This window comes from Equus caballus, chromosome 20, assembly GCF_041296265.1.
Source record: "Equus caballus isolate H_3958 breed thoroughbred chromosome 20, TB-T2T, whole genome shotgun sequence".
In the NCBI taxonomy this organism is placed as follows: Eukaryota; Metazoa; Chordata; class Mammalia; order Perissodactyla; family Equidae; genus Equus; species Equus caballus.
Window position 1 is genome coordinate 46,084,748 of NC_091703.1, and position 18,680 is coordinate 46,103,427.

Here is an 18,680-nt window from a genome sequence, read left to right on the forward strand (position 1 = left end):
ATTTGTTGAACAGTTCCTAGGTGTCCACTAGGCAGCTGGCCCAGTCTTGTGTAAGGACAGGTAGACTGTTGGGTTTACACCTTTGGGGAACTTACTATCTAATTGGCATGACATTAAAGTAAAACTCATAAAATAGGTTCTATGTACCTATGGCTTCCTAGAAAACTGAGTATATTGTCTATTGCCATATAATAAATGACCCCCAACTTAGCACCTCTGAACAATGCCCACTTATTAGCCCCCAGTTCTGTAGGTCAGAAGTCTGGCATGGCGTGGCTGGGTTCTCTGCTCAATGTACCACGAGGCTGAAATCAAGGTGTTGGCTGGACTGAGTTTTTATCTGGAGGCTCTGGGGGAAAAATCTACTTGCAAGCTCATTCTTATTGTTGGCAGAATTCAGTTCTTGGTGACTGTAGGACTGAAATTCCACTTCCTTGTTAGCTGTCAGCCAGGGCTGCTTTCAGTTGCCTGTATTCCTTGCCACATGGCTCCCTCCATGATGAAGCCAGCAATGGCACATCAACTCCTTCTCATACTTTAAACCTCTGACTTCCTCTTCTTTGATGGGCCAAAGAAAACTCTTTGCTTTTTTTTTTTCTTTTTCAATTCTTTTTATTGTGGTAAAATACACATAGCATAAAATTTACCATCTTAACTACAATTTGTGTTATTTTTTTATTGGGGCCATAAAAATTTATAATGTCAAATTTCAGTTGCACATTGTTATTTGTCAGTCCATATTATTTTTAAGTGCACAGTTCAGCCGTATTAGATACATTCATGGTGTTGTGCAACCATCACCACCATCCATCTCTAGAACTCTTTTCATCTTGTAAAACTGAAACTCTGTACCCATTAAACAATAACTCTGCATTCTCTCCTACCCCTGTCAACCACCATTCTGCTTTCTGTCTCTATGATTTTGACTGTATGATATAAGTGGAATTATACAGTATTGGTCTTTTTATGTTTGGCTTGTTTCACCTAGCGTAATATCCTCAAGGTTCATCCATATTGCAGCATGTTGCAGAATTTCTTTCCCTTTTAAGGCTGAATAATATTCTGTTGTGTGTGTATACCACGTTTTGCTTATCCATTCATCCTTTGATGGACACTTGGGTTGCTTCTCTGGTTTAGCGACTGTGAATAATGCTGCTATGAACATGGGTGTACAAATATCTCTGAGACCCTGCTTTCAATTCTTTTAGATGTATACCCAGAAGTGGAATTGCTGCATCATATGATAATTCTATTTTTAATTTTCTGAGGAACCTCCATACTGTTTTCCACAGTGACTGTACCATTTTATATTCCCACCAACAGTGCATAAGGCTTCCAATTTCCTACATCCACACCAATATTTGTTATTTTCTGGGTTTTTTTCATAATAGCTACCCTAATGGATGTGAAGTGGTATCTTGTAGTTTTGATTTTCATTTCCCTAATGATTTGTGATGTTGAGCATCTTTTCATATGCTTAGTGGCCATTCATATATCTTCTTTGGAGAAATGTCTCTTCAAGTCTTTTGCCTATTTTTGAAATGGATTGTTTATTTGTTTTTTGTTGTTGAGAAAACTCTACTTTTAAAGGGCTCATGTAATTAGGTCAGGCCCATTGGGATAATCTCCCATTTTTAGAGTCAATGTGCCATATGACCTAACATCTAATCACAAGAGTGAAAGCTATCATACTCACAGTCCTGGGATTATACAGAGCGTCTACACCAGAGGGTGGAAAATCCTGGGAGGCCACCTTAAAAGTCTTCCTACCACACACAGAATTAAATATAAAGTTTCTACAGTAGCCTATAAGACTTTACATCTTCTGACCCCTAGCTACCTCTCCCCCTAGCCATTTAGACGTTCTTACTTTTCTTCAAAAAGACAAGTATTTTCCAACTTCAAGGACTCTGTATGTGCTGCTTTCTCAGCCTGCAGTGCTCTTTTCCAGACATTTCCATGGCTTCTCCCTTATTTCTTCCAGGTCTCTGTTCAGAGACAGCCCTTTGCTGACCCCATCTAAAATAGAAATAGTCCCATCTAGCCTGTGCAGTGCTATCCCCTCACTTTGCTTTATTTTTCTGCATAGCATTTCTTCCCACCTGACATATTATATACACGTCTGTCTACTTATTTACTGCCTGTGTCCTCCAACTAGAAGTAAGCTCAGTGAGGGCATTAACTTTGTTTTACCCATTATTCTATCTCCAGCGCCTTAAATAGTGCCTAATACATAGCTAGTGCTCCATAAATATTTGATTAAACAATGATTGGATGTGTTTTTACACCTACTGAGAGCTTTTAAAATGGAAAGGTTATTATAGATCACAAAATAGATGAAAAATTATCCCTGTATTATTTTTGTTTTACAGTTTAAAAATTTTAATGAATTTAAAAACCTTTAACTAGAGCAAATTAAACACAAAATAAGCAGAAGAAAGCAAGTAATAAAGATCAGAGGAAAATTAGTGAAGTAGACAACAGAAAAATAGTAGAGATCAATGAAACCAAAAGCTGTTTTTTCAAGAAGATCAATAAAATTGATAAACTTCTAGCTAGATTAATCAGGAAAAAGAGAGAGAAGACACAAATTACCAATATCAAGAATGAAAGCGGTGACTTCACTATAGATTACACAGATATTAAAAAGATGATAAGAAAATATTATGAAGAATTTTACTCTAATAATTTCCATAACTTAGATGAAATAAACGAATTCCTTGAAAGGCATGAACTACAGAAGTTTACTCAAGAAGAAATAGATAACCTGAATAGACATATATTTATTTTTTAAAAATTGGATTTGTAGGGGCCAGCTCCATGGCCCAGCAGTTAAGTTTGCACATTCCGCTTCTCAGCAGCCCAGGGTTTGCAAGTTCGGATTCCGGGTGTGGACATGGCACCACTTGACAAAAGCCATGTTGTGGTAGGCATCCCACGTATAAAGTAGAGGAAGATGGGCATGGATGTTAGCTCAGGGCCAGTCTTCCTCAGCAAAAAGAGGAGGATTGGCAGTAGTTAGCTCAGGGCTAATCTTCCACAAAAAATAAAAAATTGGATTTGTAGTTAAAAGCCTTCCCACAAAGAAAACTCCAGGCCCAAATGGCTTTACTGATGAACTTTACCAAAAATTTAAGGAAGAAATAATACAAATTCTACACAAACTTTTCTAGAAAATTATAGAGGAGGGAATACACCTCAATACATTCTGTGAGGCCAACATTACTCTGATACCGAAACCAAAGACATTACAAGAAAAGAAAACTATAGACCAATATCCCTCATGAGTGTTGATGCAAAAATTCTCAACAAAATTTCTGTAAGTCAAATCTACCTCTACCTCTGTCTGTATGAGAATACCTCATGAATAAATAGGATTTATCTTAGGGTGCAAGGTTGGTAACATTAAAAAAAATCAATCAATGTAATTCATCATATTACCAGATTAAAAAAAAAGAAAAAAAATAATCATCTTAATAGATGTAGAAACAACATTTAACAAAATCCAAAATTCATTCCTGATAAAAGAATATCAGCAATCCAGGAATAGAAAGGAACTTCCATAATCTAATAATGAGCTTCTACAAAAAACCTATGACAATAAAGATTGAATGTTTTCCCTCTAAGATCAGGAAGAAAACAAGAATGTTTACTCTTAGTGTTTCTATTCAACATTGTACCAGAGGTTCTAACCAGTGCAATAAGGCAAGAAAAATAAATACAAAGCATTCAAATGGGAAAGGAAGAAGTAAAATTGTCATTATTTGCTGATGACATGATTGTCCATGTAGAAAATCTGATGGCATATGCAAAGAAGCTACTAGAACTAATAAATGGATTTAGAAAGTTTGCAAGACAAGATAGATATGCAAAAAATCAATTGTATTCCTATATATTAGTAATGAACAATTGGAAATTGAAATTTAAAAATAATACTTTTAAAAATGACTATCCGTCATACTGGGGTCTCAGTAATTTTTCAGTTCTGGGAATTTTTCTTAGATTATGTCATTGATGATGTCTTTCCTTTAGTTTCTCTGTTTCTCCTACTATTTGAATGTTCTCCTATTATTTGGATATTATTGCCTGAACTTGTCCTCTAATTTTATTGTATAGTCTTTCCTATTTTTCTACCTTTTTGTCATTTTACTTCTGCTTTATGGACATTTCCTCAGCTTTATCTTCCAAACTTCTACTGAATTTTTTATTTCTGCTATGACGTTTGATTTTTTAAGACCTCTTGTTCTCATTTTAGACAATACTATTTTGTTTTGTCTCATTTTTGCAGTATTTTTCCTTGTCGTTCTCAGGATATAATGATAAGGTGTTGCTATTTTTAAGCTTTCTTCTTGCTATGTAGTCTTGGCTTCCTCCAAGTCACTTTTTCTTTTGTTTTGTTTTGGTCTCTGTCTTTGGTGTTACAAGCTTTCCACAGATGTCTCTTAATCCTTAGTTGTTTGCTTATTTTTAAGTGTGGAGATCTGAAAAGCTAGTTGGAAGCTCTGAATGTGTGTGTGTGTGTGTGAGTGAGTGTGTGAGCCTCACAATAGAATGATCTGGCGCGATAGCTCATTTTGAAGCCTCCGATGTTAGTATCTTTGAGTCTTTTCTTCCTTTCAGACTCCACAGAGATGCACCTTCCCATTTCCAGCCTGGAGGACAAAGGCCAATGTTCTGGGACTCCAGGGGGTAAGAGGACCCAGGTCTCAGCATCCACTGTGTGAACATTTTCGCTAAGTTAGTCCTGCCTTCAGTGTCCTGGGTGTCCCCTGTCAGAGACCCTTGGTTTTCCCCTCACCAGGGAATACGCCTCTAGCCTTTTGCCTGGCTGTGTGGGGTTGGGGAAGAATTTGAGGGTTTGACTGATTTAAAAAACACTTCCACCAGCCCTCTTTATTTACTTAATCTCCTTCACCCTCACTTCCAGAAGTAACTAGTGTCACCAATTCCTGAGCTTTTTAGGGATGCTGAGGCATAGATTAGGCAGTATGGCTTTCCCTACCGCCTTCTCCATGTTCTTTACTGCTCTTCTACCTGCTTTCTAGTTTCCAAAATTTTGTTGCTATCTCTTCTCCCATTCTTCCTGTCCTTGGGGGGTATATACCTTAAGAAATGAAATAAAAATGAAAGAAAACTTTAGAAAGCCTTTAACTTTGCTTTAGTGGAGTTTCAGGAAAGAGCAAACGTGGCTGTGGGTGTTCAGACTGCCATCTTTTCCTGGAAGTCCCTTAATCCATTATTAGAGGCTTTTATTATTACAGATTCCATGTAATCATACTAAAAGAACAGACCAGGCATCTCTTCTCAGGAGCTAACCTGCACATTCCAAGAATTCAGGAGTTGTGTCAGTCTGGTTTACTGTGGTATTTCATCCCCCAGCATAGGGCCTGGTATGTAAGAAAGCACTGATATATAAAAATGTGCAACTGAAATTACACAATGTTATAAACCAATTTGACCTCAATAAAATAATTTTTAAAAAGTATCGATAAATATTTGCTAAACTTATGAATCAACAATTGAGCTGCCTTCAGAGCCTTTATTGCATTAAAAATTTTCCTCAATGATGTCAAGACTTCATCCTTGGAAACTGAATAGTATGTGGAAATAGCCAAAAGTTGTTTAATGCCAAGATGTGTGACCTAGAAGAGTGAGCGAACTGAGCAGGTAATAAAAACACCTTTTTTTTTGGTCCCAGACAAGGTGTGGCATCAAATTATGAGACTTGAGTTCCTTGTTCAGAGTACAATGAAATTTGAGGTCAATTCACAAAAAGAAGTAAAGTCCAAAAGTGTTTTGAGCAAACTCGATTTCTTTGGCCTAGGTGCGTAGAACCCATTTTTTGGATGCATAGGATTTCACAGGTAATTTGGAAGGAAATGGTGTATGATTTGGGGCAAGCTGTTTAGGTTTCAGAAGGTTTTGCCTTCCTTGTCAGGAAAAATAAAGTTGAACTTTAAAGAGGAGCTCTCACTACTTTTTGGCCATGGAGTTGAATGATTCTAAGTCTTTGGGGGGCGAGGTGTGGCTGGAGGGGCAAGAGAGCGCAGAAGGTGCTTCTGGGGGACATGCATCCTAGTGGGCAGGAGGGAAGGTCATACAGGGAAGATTCCATGCAGCCAGACAGGGGTCAGGCCTCTGGGCACCTCTCCCGGGCTTGCAATGACACCACCAACAGCGCCAAACTTTTACGATGCTCTCACTCCATGCCGGCCACTGTGCTTTACACACATGGCCTGATTAGGTCCTTGTCATAGCCCTGTGGAGTCGATAGTGTTATTATCCCCATTTCCCAGATAGAGAAACTGAGCCACAGGCAAAGGAATGTGGTGTAGACATTCAAAGTCAGTTTAGCCACAGAACAACAAAAGGAAAATGGCAAAGGAGGACGGAGGCCTGAAGGGCCCAAATTTTATTATAACTGGGGATTGATGGAGGTGTATGTGAAAATCAGTCAGTCAGCAGTTTTCTGGTGGTTACTCCACGTAATATTTGCTGACTGACCAATGTTGTCCATTTAATTATCAAAAAGTTGCTAAATTGTCCATCAACGAAAGGAGGGAAAATAACTTTCTCCTATCTGCAGTTAAAATAGAGCTAGGGCCAACCAGAACATTCTGGTGATTGAATAATCTAGGTATTTTTTCTGACTCACTCTGGGATGAGAATTTTTCAGTCTCATTTGCTGAAAATTTTTCTAAAACCCTAGTGAGTAAGGCAAGACCACCCTGGTGCCTCTTTCTGCGATGACTGAGGCTCGCCAGCCCCACTCTGAACAGTGTGTGACAGGACTCAACCTCCAAACGACGCTGACTTGAAACCCTGAGAGCACTTGACTGAAGTTCAGATATCACAGAGCTTTATTGTTATTTCCTTCTTCGAATACAAAAAGGAAATTCTGGTTTTTGGATCATTCTCCTATTCAACCATAGTGGTTAAGTGTGCAGGCTTTGGAGCCAGACAGACAGTTATTATCCCAGCTCTGTTGTTTATTTGCTGTATGACCTTGGGCAAGTTACTTAAACTCTCCAGCCTGTAGTTTTACAATTATGATCGACGTCACAGGGTTATTGTGGGGATTAATGAGATAACGTAAGGTACAGAGCAGGAATGCAATCAGAGGCAGCATTTACCATTATTACCGCTGCCATTCACAGAGTCTACATGGGTATTTCTACACCTGCAGCATGTGTTGGTCCTTAGGCTGGGGTGGGGGGGATGCAGGTCACTGAAAAATACAGTCCCTCCTATGGAAGTGCACTTGGAGAGAGCTCTCTCTCTCTCTCTTTCTCTCTCTCTCTCCCTCTCTCTGTCACACACACACACACGCACCCTCACAACGTTAAATGCATTGAATAGAAACTTGAGGCTGACACAAGAGGTAGAGACAGCTCATGCTGTAGGAGTTTTGGGGAGACCACTGAGCAGAAATGGTCCCGGAAGTCTTCTTCTTTTAACAAGTGCATCTTCATGGCTGGTGGGGCTTAGAACAGCATGAAAAAATAAGCGATGTGTGTGTTTGGGGCTGTCAGAAGGCCTGTCTGGCTGGAGTGGGCTGTATGTGTAGGGAAGCAGTGGGAAATAAGGCTGCAAAGTAAGCTGGAGCCACACACAACAATGATATTATTAACAATGGGAATAGCAGTCACCATTTATTTGGCTCCACTGTGTGCAGGCCAGGTGCTTATGCTACACCTTTTCCAGATATTCTCTTTCAATCCTCGCTAAAACCCTATGGTGGGAGAATTATTATCACAAGTTTTCAAGGAAACTGAGGCTCAGAGAGATTGGGTAACTTGCACAAGGACACAGAGCTAGAAATTGGCAGATGTATGATTTGGATGCACAAATACACACACAGACAGACACACACTGGGGCCCAGGCTCAGGTGACAGATAGTTGTCTCTCTCTTCATCCTTTGCTCCCCTCCCCTCTAGTTGAGTCAGGGGCTGGTTCTTTCCTTTGAGGAGTCCAATGTGAAAGAGCGACTCCTCCGCTCACCCACCCTACCTCGGCCTCAAATAGTCCCATGGCCTCCAGCCCCAGGACAGGCAACCCAGAGAGCAGGGCTGGGGCTAAGATGAGGGGAGTGAGGGGATGGGGTGCTGTACTGAAGGAGGTGCTGACTCTTAGGACCAACCCTGCACTCGAGACTGGGAACCTCCTTAAATTTTGTGCCCTATCTGCCCCATTGGCCTCACCCTAGTTCTGTCCCTGCATGGGGGTGGGAGGGCTTTGCAGCTTTGCTATGTGGGCCAAGAAGCCCCTCCTTATTCCAAGGTCAGGCATAAATTCCCAGTGCCCTGGCCACTGCTCTCCTTTCTGTCCCCAAATGAACAACAGGATAACCTCTGATTGGTCTCTGATCATCTTTCCACTTTTCAAACCCACCCTTCTTCAGTGTCCCCCACAGTCCAACTTGTCCCTGCATCGTCCAAGCAGCTCCGCTCCCAGCCCTGGTCCATCTCTCCTGCCCCCAGAGGGGTGAGTTGGGCTGCACAGCCTCCAGCATGGTGCCAGTCTCCCAGGGCAAAGGGCTGGGGGCAGCTGGTTGGTCCCAGGGGCCTATGCAGAGAGCCACCTGCGTATGCCCCAGGGGCTGGGAAGTCCAGCGCTGCTCTCCCGCGCCCTCTAGAGACTTGGGGTGGCACTGGGTGAGGCACCCAGGAGGGGTCCTGATTGAGGAGGGGGCCCTGGGCCTCCAAGAATATTCAGAGGGGTCCACAGCCAGACATCAGCTTCATCTGAAGCCCACTGCTGGAAAGCGCCCGGCAAGGTTGTGCTGTCGGCTCAGGCAGAAGGGGCTTCAAGGCCCCCCACCTCTGTCTGGGTGTAGAGGCTCCTTCCTCCTTTGGGCCAGAGAAGGAGCTCCCTAGCCTGTGCCCAGCCAGCCTAGCAGGACAGCCCCTGTCCACTCCTCACCTTCCCCTTGGGCAGCTTCCAGGAGGCGGGGTGCTGCCCCTGCCAGCCCTGGGGAGTGTGGGGACAACTATGACACTGTCCTCTGACAGCCAGGAATCCCCAGAGGAGCTTTAGGCCAGAACGGGAGGAAGGGTGAGGAGTAAGACTCAAGGTGACTTTGGGAGGGTAGAACCTGGGCAGATGGTGGAGAAATCCCCAATTCCTGGTTGGGTAGGACGGACAGAGAAGGGGGAGGATGGTGACATGGACAGAGCCTGGGAGGATGGGGGCAGAGTGGGCTGAGGTGTGGAATCACTTAATAAATCTTACCCGGCTGGAAGATTGGGTGGCGGGGACCTGGGCTTCCAGAGGGGACTGGGCGGGCTGCCCCAGCTTCATCATAATACACATGCAGAAATATCTGTGCAGCACATCCGGTACCCTGGCCTCGCCTCAATTGTCCATTATTTGGCTGAGGTATTTGGGGGGCTGGGCCCCGTTCTCTTGCTCTTCCTTCTCCTTACCTGGTCCTCATTGCAGCAAAAAGGAAGGTGGGTAGAGGGAAAGAGAGACTTCCTTCCTAGGTGGTTTTTTTAACCTCAGTTCTCTTAGGAGACCAGAGATTCTCAGGTTTGGGACAGAGGAGAAGAGACTACGGAATGAGTCACAGAATTGTCCCACCTGCCCAAGTGGCTGGCCAGAAGGAGAGCAAAGGCAGGCCCTCTCAGGCCTTACTGGCTGCCCCCAGGTGGGGAGGGGGTGACACCGGGAGAAAAAGCAGGACTGGCCTGAGCGTCCTGGCAGTCTTAGGGGGAGGAAGGCCCCTGGTCCCCGCAGTCTGCCCAGTGGATGCCTCCAGGCTTATCCTCCCCAGTGCCTGGGTCCAGGCTGGATGAGTGTCATCTCTGCTTCTCAAACAGAGGTTCTGCGCGCCCCTGCTCGAGCTGCTGTCCCAGGGGAGGTGCAGGCCCTCCCCCAGTGAGCTTCTGTTGTGCCTGGAGTGGGGCTGGGGATGCCCAGGGCAGGGAGCCCTGGCCTGAGGCTCCCTCTCATCTCCTCCCACCAGGAGAGGGTCTTTCTCTCCATTTCCCATAAACACTTGCTTTGCCACTTGACAGCCTTCTCATTCCATTCCCCTGCTGCCCTGCTCTCCGCTCCACCACACCCCTGACAAATTCCTTCCCCCACTTCAGCTCCCAGATCGGAGGCACGGGCACCCCACCCAACTCCTCTCTCAAAGAGACAGAGCTGACACCCTGTCTTGCCCTCTCCTCCTTTCTCTCTCCTTCCTCTCCCCTTCTCTCCCACTCCCTGACATTTCATCCAGGCCAGGAAAGGGCCTAGAAGTCTCTAGATAAACATCCCGCTGCTATCGTCCCATAAATCTTCCAGAGAAGATGAGAGTGATTGGCCTCTACTTATCTAACTTAAACCCTTCTTGCTGCAATCCCAGCTGTTCTAGTTGATGGCAATAGGCAAACTCAGGCTGTGGTCAGACAGGGACTGAAGAGTATGCTCGAGAAGCATGCCTCCCCGCCCACCTACACATCACTAATTTTCATAGCATCTCTAAGAGTGGTCCCAGAGGGTTGCTCCCTGGTCCTCCCTCCATCTTTCTCTGCCTGCCAGGCCACAGACCAGAGTGTCCACAGCTTTCATCCTTGCTGCTTCCTCCCCATCCCCTCTAGCTATGGACTGGGAGCCCTCCCAGGGCTTTAGAAATCAGTCCACGCCTTCACTTTATAGAGAGAACACTGAGGCCAGACGTGGGCAGTGCCTTGCTCCCTCCAGGTCACACAGCAATGCAGCGACAGTTCCTGGTTTGGAACCCAGGCGTCCTGCCCTCCAGCCCTGGCCCCACACGCAGATATCTGAGGAGCTGCTCAGGATACAACAGTGCTTAATGGTGGGGTTTTAGAGACGCTCTTTGTACGCGGGGCTTTCAAGGTAACTCCTGTGGCGGTATTGGGAGGGGTGCTCAGGGGACGCCCAGCCTCTCCGCAGCCCCCGTGGGGAGGGCGCCGTGACCCAGGTCGGCTTGCCTGGAACAGCTGGCTTTCTGGGAATACTCTTCTCTGTGGGGCCCGGTCACGGGTGGCGGTGGCGGTGGTGGGATTTATTTGTGTGTGTGTGGTTTATTAGTCCCTGTGGTCTTCAGTCTGGAGATCTGTGGAGCAATGGGGAGGAGGAGAGCAGCGGTGAGTGGTTGGGGAGAGTCATGAGGTGTGCGGAGAGCAACTCTCCCAGGGTGATGGCCAGTGGCTGGTGAAGGGCAGACTCATGGTGCCTCCCTCTCTCCTCTTTAAAGCCTCAGGTCATGCCAGGGGCTTGAGGGCAGGGGGTTTGATGCCCCTCAGTGTACTCATTGCTGCCCCAACTCCCCTGTGACCCAGATGGACAGAAGTGACCCCCACTTCCTCAGAAATCTCTTTTCTGCAGCTTCTCCCTTAGGCCCTGGAGGGCCAGTGGGAATTGGGGAGATATGAAGACCATCTTTTCCCCAGCTTGTTCCCCTCTACCCAGCCTGCCCCCCAACAGTGAATGGGGAGTGGGGAGCAGTTACCTCCCAGGGGACTATGAGAAGCTGAGGCTTCTGACTGGCTCCTCTAATGGAGGAGCACTCAGCCCACAGGACAGGCCAGGAGGTTCCTTGGGACAATGGGGGGCAGGCAGAGAGGAGGGAGAGAGGAGGTGAGGATGGATGGAGATATCCAAGGACAGAGAGAGGAGGGAAAGGAAAATGCTCTGATTAATCATGGCTGTCGGAGATCGGGGCACCTGTGGTTGGAATTCCAGCCCAGGACTGGGGCTGGCTGTATCCGCCATCTTTTCAACAGTGGCTGGAACCCGTGAGAGGTGAGCTCCCTGCCACGTTGGGCGTGGGCTACACTTAGGTATGGAGAGCTGGGGAGTCCTGGCCTGGTCTTCCTAGAAGCGGAGGAGATATGGAAGCATGTAGACCAGGGCCCCAGACAGGCCTCATTCTCAGCTGGGAACTGCACATTCCAGCCTAGGGTTGAGAGCAGACTGGGGCAGGGCAGACAGTCAGCTGGTACAGCCCAGCACCGCCACCTGCTTGGTAAATAGCTTCTATTCCAGCCCCTGAGTCCCCATATGCCTCTCTGGCCACCCCAGTCCCATCCTGGGTCCCCTGAACCTCCCCACAATCCAGAAACTGAGAGGTTTATGCCGGGCTCACGTATCAGTTCTATGTGAACTGTGCCTGAGCCATAATGGGTGTTAAATATTTTGGCCATCACCCTCAGCTTGCGGGGCTGGGGCCCCATAGCTGGAGCTGACTAAGGCCAGGTCCTGGGACTTGGGGAAGCTGGCAGCCGGCACAGCAGCCCAGAGCGTGCCCTACCTCATCTTTCCTGATGCTTCCACCTGTGTTCTGATGGGTCTGAGTGGGCTGGCCTGCAGGGAGATAAAGGCAGGACCATCTCGGCAGGGTACCCCAGCGGGGGCATGGTTCACATAAACTGTGCCTCTGCAGGGCACTGCCTGGAATGAGGGAGTGCTAAGCCCCTCTACGTGGGAAGGAGGGCAAACAGTGGGTCTTGGGCCCAGCAGCTGACCTGCTCCAGATGCATAGGGCACCTGGTGCCAGCACCCTCTCCTGCCGCTGCCTGGCTCCCCAGCTAGCTAGTCAGCTCTTGGGGGCTGAGGCCCTATGTATTCCAAGGTGCCTGGTTCTGTGCTGGGCCCTGATGCAGTGACTAAGTGGCCTTTGGGGAGGCAGTAATGGCACCAAGCTGTGAGTCAGGAGATCTGACCTTAGGTCTTGCCTCTATGTAGCTATTTGGCTTCAGACAACGCTGGGCCTCATTCTGCTCATCTGGCCAGTGACAGGCTTTTCAACTACTTCTTTGGCAGTGGAGCCTTTTCTCCAGATAAAATCCCAAGTGAAACTGCAGCCAATGAGCCAGGTAAGACCTGGTGTGCTGCGCCTGCCCACTCCCACACCCTGCCCCGTCTGCCCCACCTCTGGGGACCCCCAAGGCATCCAGGAACACCATCTGATGTTCTCCTGACATGGACACACCTTGACTAATTGCTTCACTGATTATCTCGAAGATATTAGGCCAGGCTGCTCCTGGAAGCTGAGGGGAGGTCTCCTCCACTCCCTAAGGCCTGCCCTGCACTTCCGGCTCTGGGAAGGCAGGTGGGGGGCGGGGGGGGGGTACTCCTCTCAGGGGGCCAATCATTAACTGGCTTTATCTCTGTGAGCCGTCCTGGGGGGCCTGGGTCATGGGCCAGCCTTCCGGCCCAGGCCCAGGGGGTCCCTAGGGGAGGGGAAAGGGACCCTTCTTGCTAGGAGCTGGGGGGCACTTGGGGTCCCTGCCTCTTTTTCTCCTAGGATTTTCCTGAAGGAACTTACATTGCAGCCAACTCAGTGACAACCTGGTGACATAGTTGCTCCAAAAAAAGGCTAAAGCAGGAGCCAAGCCAACATATCCCCCACCCCTAGTCATCTCCGGCATGCACTGTGTGATTTCTTTCTTGTTTTTTTTTTACAGGATGGGATAAACCTACTTCCTTATTCCTTTCTGTTTGACTTTAGCCAAATGATAGTGGGTTTGCATTCTCCGAGAGTTTGCTCACTCATGGGGGTAGGGACAGGAGGAAGGGACAGGAAGTAACACTATGTGACACCTACTCTAGGCCAGGAGCTCTGCTATATTCGCTGTCTCTATGTATCTCCCTACGACCCTGGGAGGTGAGCACCATGACTCCCATTTTATAGATGAGGAAACCGAGGCTCAGACAGATGAAGTGACTTGTTCAAAGTCTCACGGCTTGGACGTGGGGAACAGTGATTGAGCCCAGCCTGTCTGGCTTTTTCTATTCCGTGCTGTGGGGGTGGAGGGTGGGGCAGCGGGGCTGGCAGGGGCTTTCACCCTTGAAGAGGGTTCCCCAAGCTGGTGTCTTTTCTAAAAGGACAGAGGTTCTGCCCTCCCAGGTAAGAAAGGAAGCAGTTCCCTACCTGCTGGGATTTGAGGGCTTCCTGGGAACCATATCTCCCCTCCACCACTTGGTGCTGTGCCCCAGATTTCATCATTCATGCTGCATTTCTTTGAGTTAAGCATTGCCCTCTAGGAGCCTTCAAAAATACACAGACCCCTGGAATATGTGACATTTTGTTTCAGAGATCACAGTGGGAGTGTTGGATGGACCTGTTACAGAGCCTTAAAGCTCAGGCAGTGTAACCTCATGCTGTCACCTAGGAGGAGCCTGAGGTCCAGAAGCAGGGACTGACTTGGCCAAGGGCACACAGCATGCAGCAGACTCGACTTTTTTGCCCAGTGCTGTACCCAGGTCTCCACATGTCTGTGGCAGGCAGACAGGGGGGCTCTGGGCACCCACCTGGTAGGGATATGGAGGGGGCGAAGCTAGAGAAAAGGTCTTTCTGCCTTGTGCCCTGCCCCAGCTGAGTGGCCCTGTGCTTGTCACAGGCTGGTGTCCTCTGTCCTCCTCTCTCACCCCTGGGCAAACAACAGCCATGCTCATGTGCTAGCTGGACCTACCTCTAGCGTCTGCTTGTTTGCTTAAATTCTCTGGCAGAGACATGCTGTCCCAGAGGGCGGGGAAACCAGTGTAGGGCTCACCCCCTGAGGGAGCCATTGTCCCTGTGGGCTTTGGCTGGGAATGTTTCTGAAGAAGCCTTAATCTCCTGCCCTCTCTAGCTTCAAAGTCTCTATCACTCAAAGGAGGATGGGGAGGCTGTGTGAGCCATCAGAATCCTCCAGACCTCACTGCCCCTCCCTGCTATCCATCCCTGTACCACTCAGCTGGCTAAACTCCTGCTCTTCCATCAAGACTCAAGTGTCACCTCCTCCAGGAAGCCTTCCCTACTCCCAGCAATTATGTGCCCCTCAGGCAGAGTTTCTGTTTTCAGTTTACTCTTTGGTTCATCTCCACACAGGGAGCCCCTTCCAAATTGTTGTAGCCCCAGGGCCCAGCCCAAAACAGGACTCACGAGCTGAGTTTAACACTTGCTTGTGGAATAAATGTCCCATGCCACCTCCTGCAGAGCCCTTCCTGATGCTCATCCTAGCCACTCTGACAGCTCTGCTTCAGTGACTTCATGACACTTTGTGCCTCTCTCAGGGCTTCTTTCCCATCTTACCTTCTGGGGTAGTTGGGTGCATGACTGTCTGTGGGCAGCAACTCTCCAAGGCAGGTATTTTTACTCCTCTTTTACAGATGAGGGGAATTGTGGGTCAGAGAGGTTGAGGAACTTGCCTAAGATCACACAGTTAAAGAGTGGCTGAGCCAGGGGTGCAGTTTGGGTCCATTTGGATCCAAAGCCCCTGCGCTTTCTGCTGCACTACTGAGGTGTCTGTGTATCTTCTATAATGTCAGCACAGTGCCTGGAGCCCAGCAGGCCTTGGGAAAGATGCACAAATTGCAACGAAGCTCAGCTCCCAGGCAGAGCCCAGGTCAGGAGGGAGGATGCAGCTTTAGGACATTAGCTGCCACCTCGTGACACCATCTTCTTCCCCGCAGAGGGACTCCTCCAACAGGGGCGGGGGTGTGAACAAGGGCAGCCTTGGGCAGGATGGGAGTCAGACTTTGAGGAGCAGCAAAGACTTGGGTGTCAGGAGGTGGACATGCCTGGGGCGGTTGGGGAGAAGCGATGCAGGGAGACAGACTAGCATTAGGGGATTAAACTGAGGCCCATGAAGGAGAGCAGAGACTTGGCTGATCGGGCCTGGGGGTGGCATGGGGAGGTGCACTCCCCCAGACAGTGACCATGCCCTGCCCTTTCTGCCCCGCCTCCTGCTTGCTCCCTAGCCCTCTCCCCGTTCCCTTCCTAACAGGCTCCTGTGGTGACGTGAACCTCCCGGGCTTCCTCTGCTCCAATTTTGTTACCATCTGGCATCATTCCCTAGCACTACCCCACGTCAAACCTCCAGATCCAGATGGGGGTGGGATGTTGGCACTAGGAAAAGAGGCCCTTCTTCCTTGCTTTGGCCTTGTCTTCCATGACTTTCTTGCAAAGACCTTGTGATAAACAGACAAAAGAGGAGAGAGAGAGAGAGAGAAGGAGAGAGAGGAAGAGATCAACTCACAGCCAGAGAATTGAAGGAAACCAACCCACTTTCCTCTCCTTCAATTCAACAGGTTCGTGTTCCTGCCCTTGCTGCAGATCAGATCTGTGTCCTGCTAGGCCCCTGGGGGTTGGGGGATGGCGTGAGGGAGAAAACCTTCCTTCCATCATAGAGAAACCACTTGGAGAAATGTTTAGACAACAGCAAGACTCAGCAACTCTCCCTTCAGCCTCTTTTCTCACTCCAGAGGGGCTCTGTCCCTTCATCCGTGGGCACAGGTGAGAGCTTCCCTAAGCATCAGAGGTGACAGGATGTCAGGACAAAGTACAACTATTGTGCCTTGGGCTCATCACTACTTCCTTTGTCTAGGGCCATTGCTGGCTCCTGGCCACCTTTCACGCTCTTCTCCACCCACCCCTGCCCCTCTCTCCCCTTCCCCGTCACCTGGAACACCGTCCCCTTCCTCCTTGGCTCCTTCTGAACTGCTTCAGGGCCACAGGCTGAGGCCACCCAGCTCTGAGGTGGGGCCCTCTGATCAGGCTGAAGTTGCCCCTTGAGGAGACCCAGCATGACCTCTTTCTGGGCTGCTCTCTGCTGCATGCACCTCCCCCACCCCCATCATGTTGCTGGGTGACCTTGGGATTTTCTAGGGGGGACAGTCTTCCCTGATATCCCCTTTCCTGAAGCAACCTGTGGAGGGAGGATATGTGGAATAAAGTTTGTTCCCAGGGGATTAAGCCTGTGGGAAGAGAAGGTGCTATAGAGACACGTTGTGGTCTTCTGATTGTTCATTTGTGTTCCTTCTGTGTATTTCTTGTTCCCGTTTTTGAAGACCCAGGTGCATTAGGCTCTCAATTCGAATGATAATGTGGGCGTTGGCTGGGTCCATGATAGTGTATCACTGTGAAAGCTGGTGACACCACCTTGGCAGATGTGATGCAGGGTCAACTCCCCTCCTCCGAGTTATCACCAGGCTGTGTCCCTGAAATGAAGAGTGGAGATGGGAGACCCCGCCCCACTGTACTGAAGGGTGCTCCAAACTCCTCAGGCCAGGGGTGATGCTGCTCCCCTCATTCCCCTGGTTCCCTGTGCAGGGCCACAGAGGGAAGCTCAAATGGGTCATGGTAACACCCCTTGCTGAACACCACAATTAGGGATGGTTGGCTCAGGTTGGGGAGAGCTCTGGGGCTATGAAGTGACAATCGATGGCCACCCCTCCTTGGAACCCCTCCATCCTCCTCCCAACTTCAGGGTTGCTTACTAAGACCTTCTCTTCAGGCCTCTCCAGGGGCTGAGGATGGCTGAGATGGGAAGGATGCAGAGAAAGGGGCCAGAGTGAGCCCCCATCATGCCACGAGGCCCCTCTATCCTGGGTTCTGCCTGCCCTGGCGTAGGGATGAGGGAGGGGGACTCTGCCAAGGCGCCCACATTTTGTGCTCCCGGGACGCTAGAGGTAGATCAGGTTGGGTAAGGAGGAAGTTTAGTGGCTTCCCTTCCATATCCCACACAGCAGCTTGGCGCATGAAGCCTAGGTGAGGAGGCCTGCCTGGGAAGGGGCCCTGAGCCAGCAAATAAACATTTACTAACTGTAAAAAGACCTTGTGCCTGCTGCTGGGGAGCCTGCCAGGTGGTGGAGACAGGACTGGAGGCATGAATGATGGAAAGGGTAGGATGAGGTCGGGGGGAGCCAGCTGCTTTGCTCATGGGGGTCTCAGGACACCACTCCTGTGGAATTCGGGTCCTAAAGGGGTAACCCAGCACCCCCACCAAACTGGAGCACCATGTGCCGAGGCAGAGGGCTGGCTGAGTAACCTCCCTGGATCATTTTGGTCAACTTGAGGGAAGTTGCTGCGTTCCCATTCTCAGCCCTGCTCCCCATTCTCAGCCCAGGCCTTCAGGGAGGCTGCATCAGCCCCAGGCCAGGCGCTGGCCAGGTCTGGATGAATAATGAGACTGGTTGATCCCTCTCTTCCCACAGGTATTGGAGCTCCACTTTGTTCCCTGGGGGGGGGGGGGGGGGGGCCGGGGAGCTTGGGGGGAGTCAAAGCCCAACCAGGCATTTTTCCAGGTTGGTTCCTATACACAAGGTAGGGGCACTTGGGGAGCATTTAGGGAAGACACGGGGAGTTGGGGGAGACGGAGGCTTTGAAGGAAGGGAAGGGACTGGGAGAAAGAGAGGAGAGAGGCTGCCAGCTGGGAGAAGAAGGCAAGGGATCCTGGGGGTCTGGAGGGTGCGGAGGAGAATGCCCCCTGGTTTGTTCAGAAGATGAGCTGTGAGCCTGGCTGGGGCTGATAGAAGCCTTGGCCCCCAGCCTGGTGGGAGCTCTGGGCAGCTGGCCTACAGACGTTCCTTAGTGCTGGTGAGTAGGTTTGAATCATCACTCAGGCCCTGGCCTTCATCCGCTCCCACCAGCCCCCTGGCCTCAGTTCCCTGGCAACATCTGGGGTGGGGGGGAAGCAGGAACAAGGGCCTCTGTCTGCCCAGCTGCCTCTCCCTTTGGGCTCTGCCAGACTCCACAGTGTATACGTGGGCTCCAACAGGTCCTCTTCCCTGTGAGCCACTGACTAACCCCAGAACCACACAGCTTCCCGTTCTCAGCCCCACAAACTTGGTGCCAAGTACTTCTCCCTCAGGAAGCTTCCCTGGACACTTCCCAAAGGACCCCAGTCACCCCAGCCTGCTGGCTGGAGCTCACTCTGAAGTCAGCAGGCCAGATGAGGGC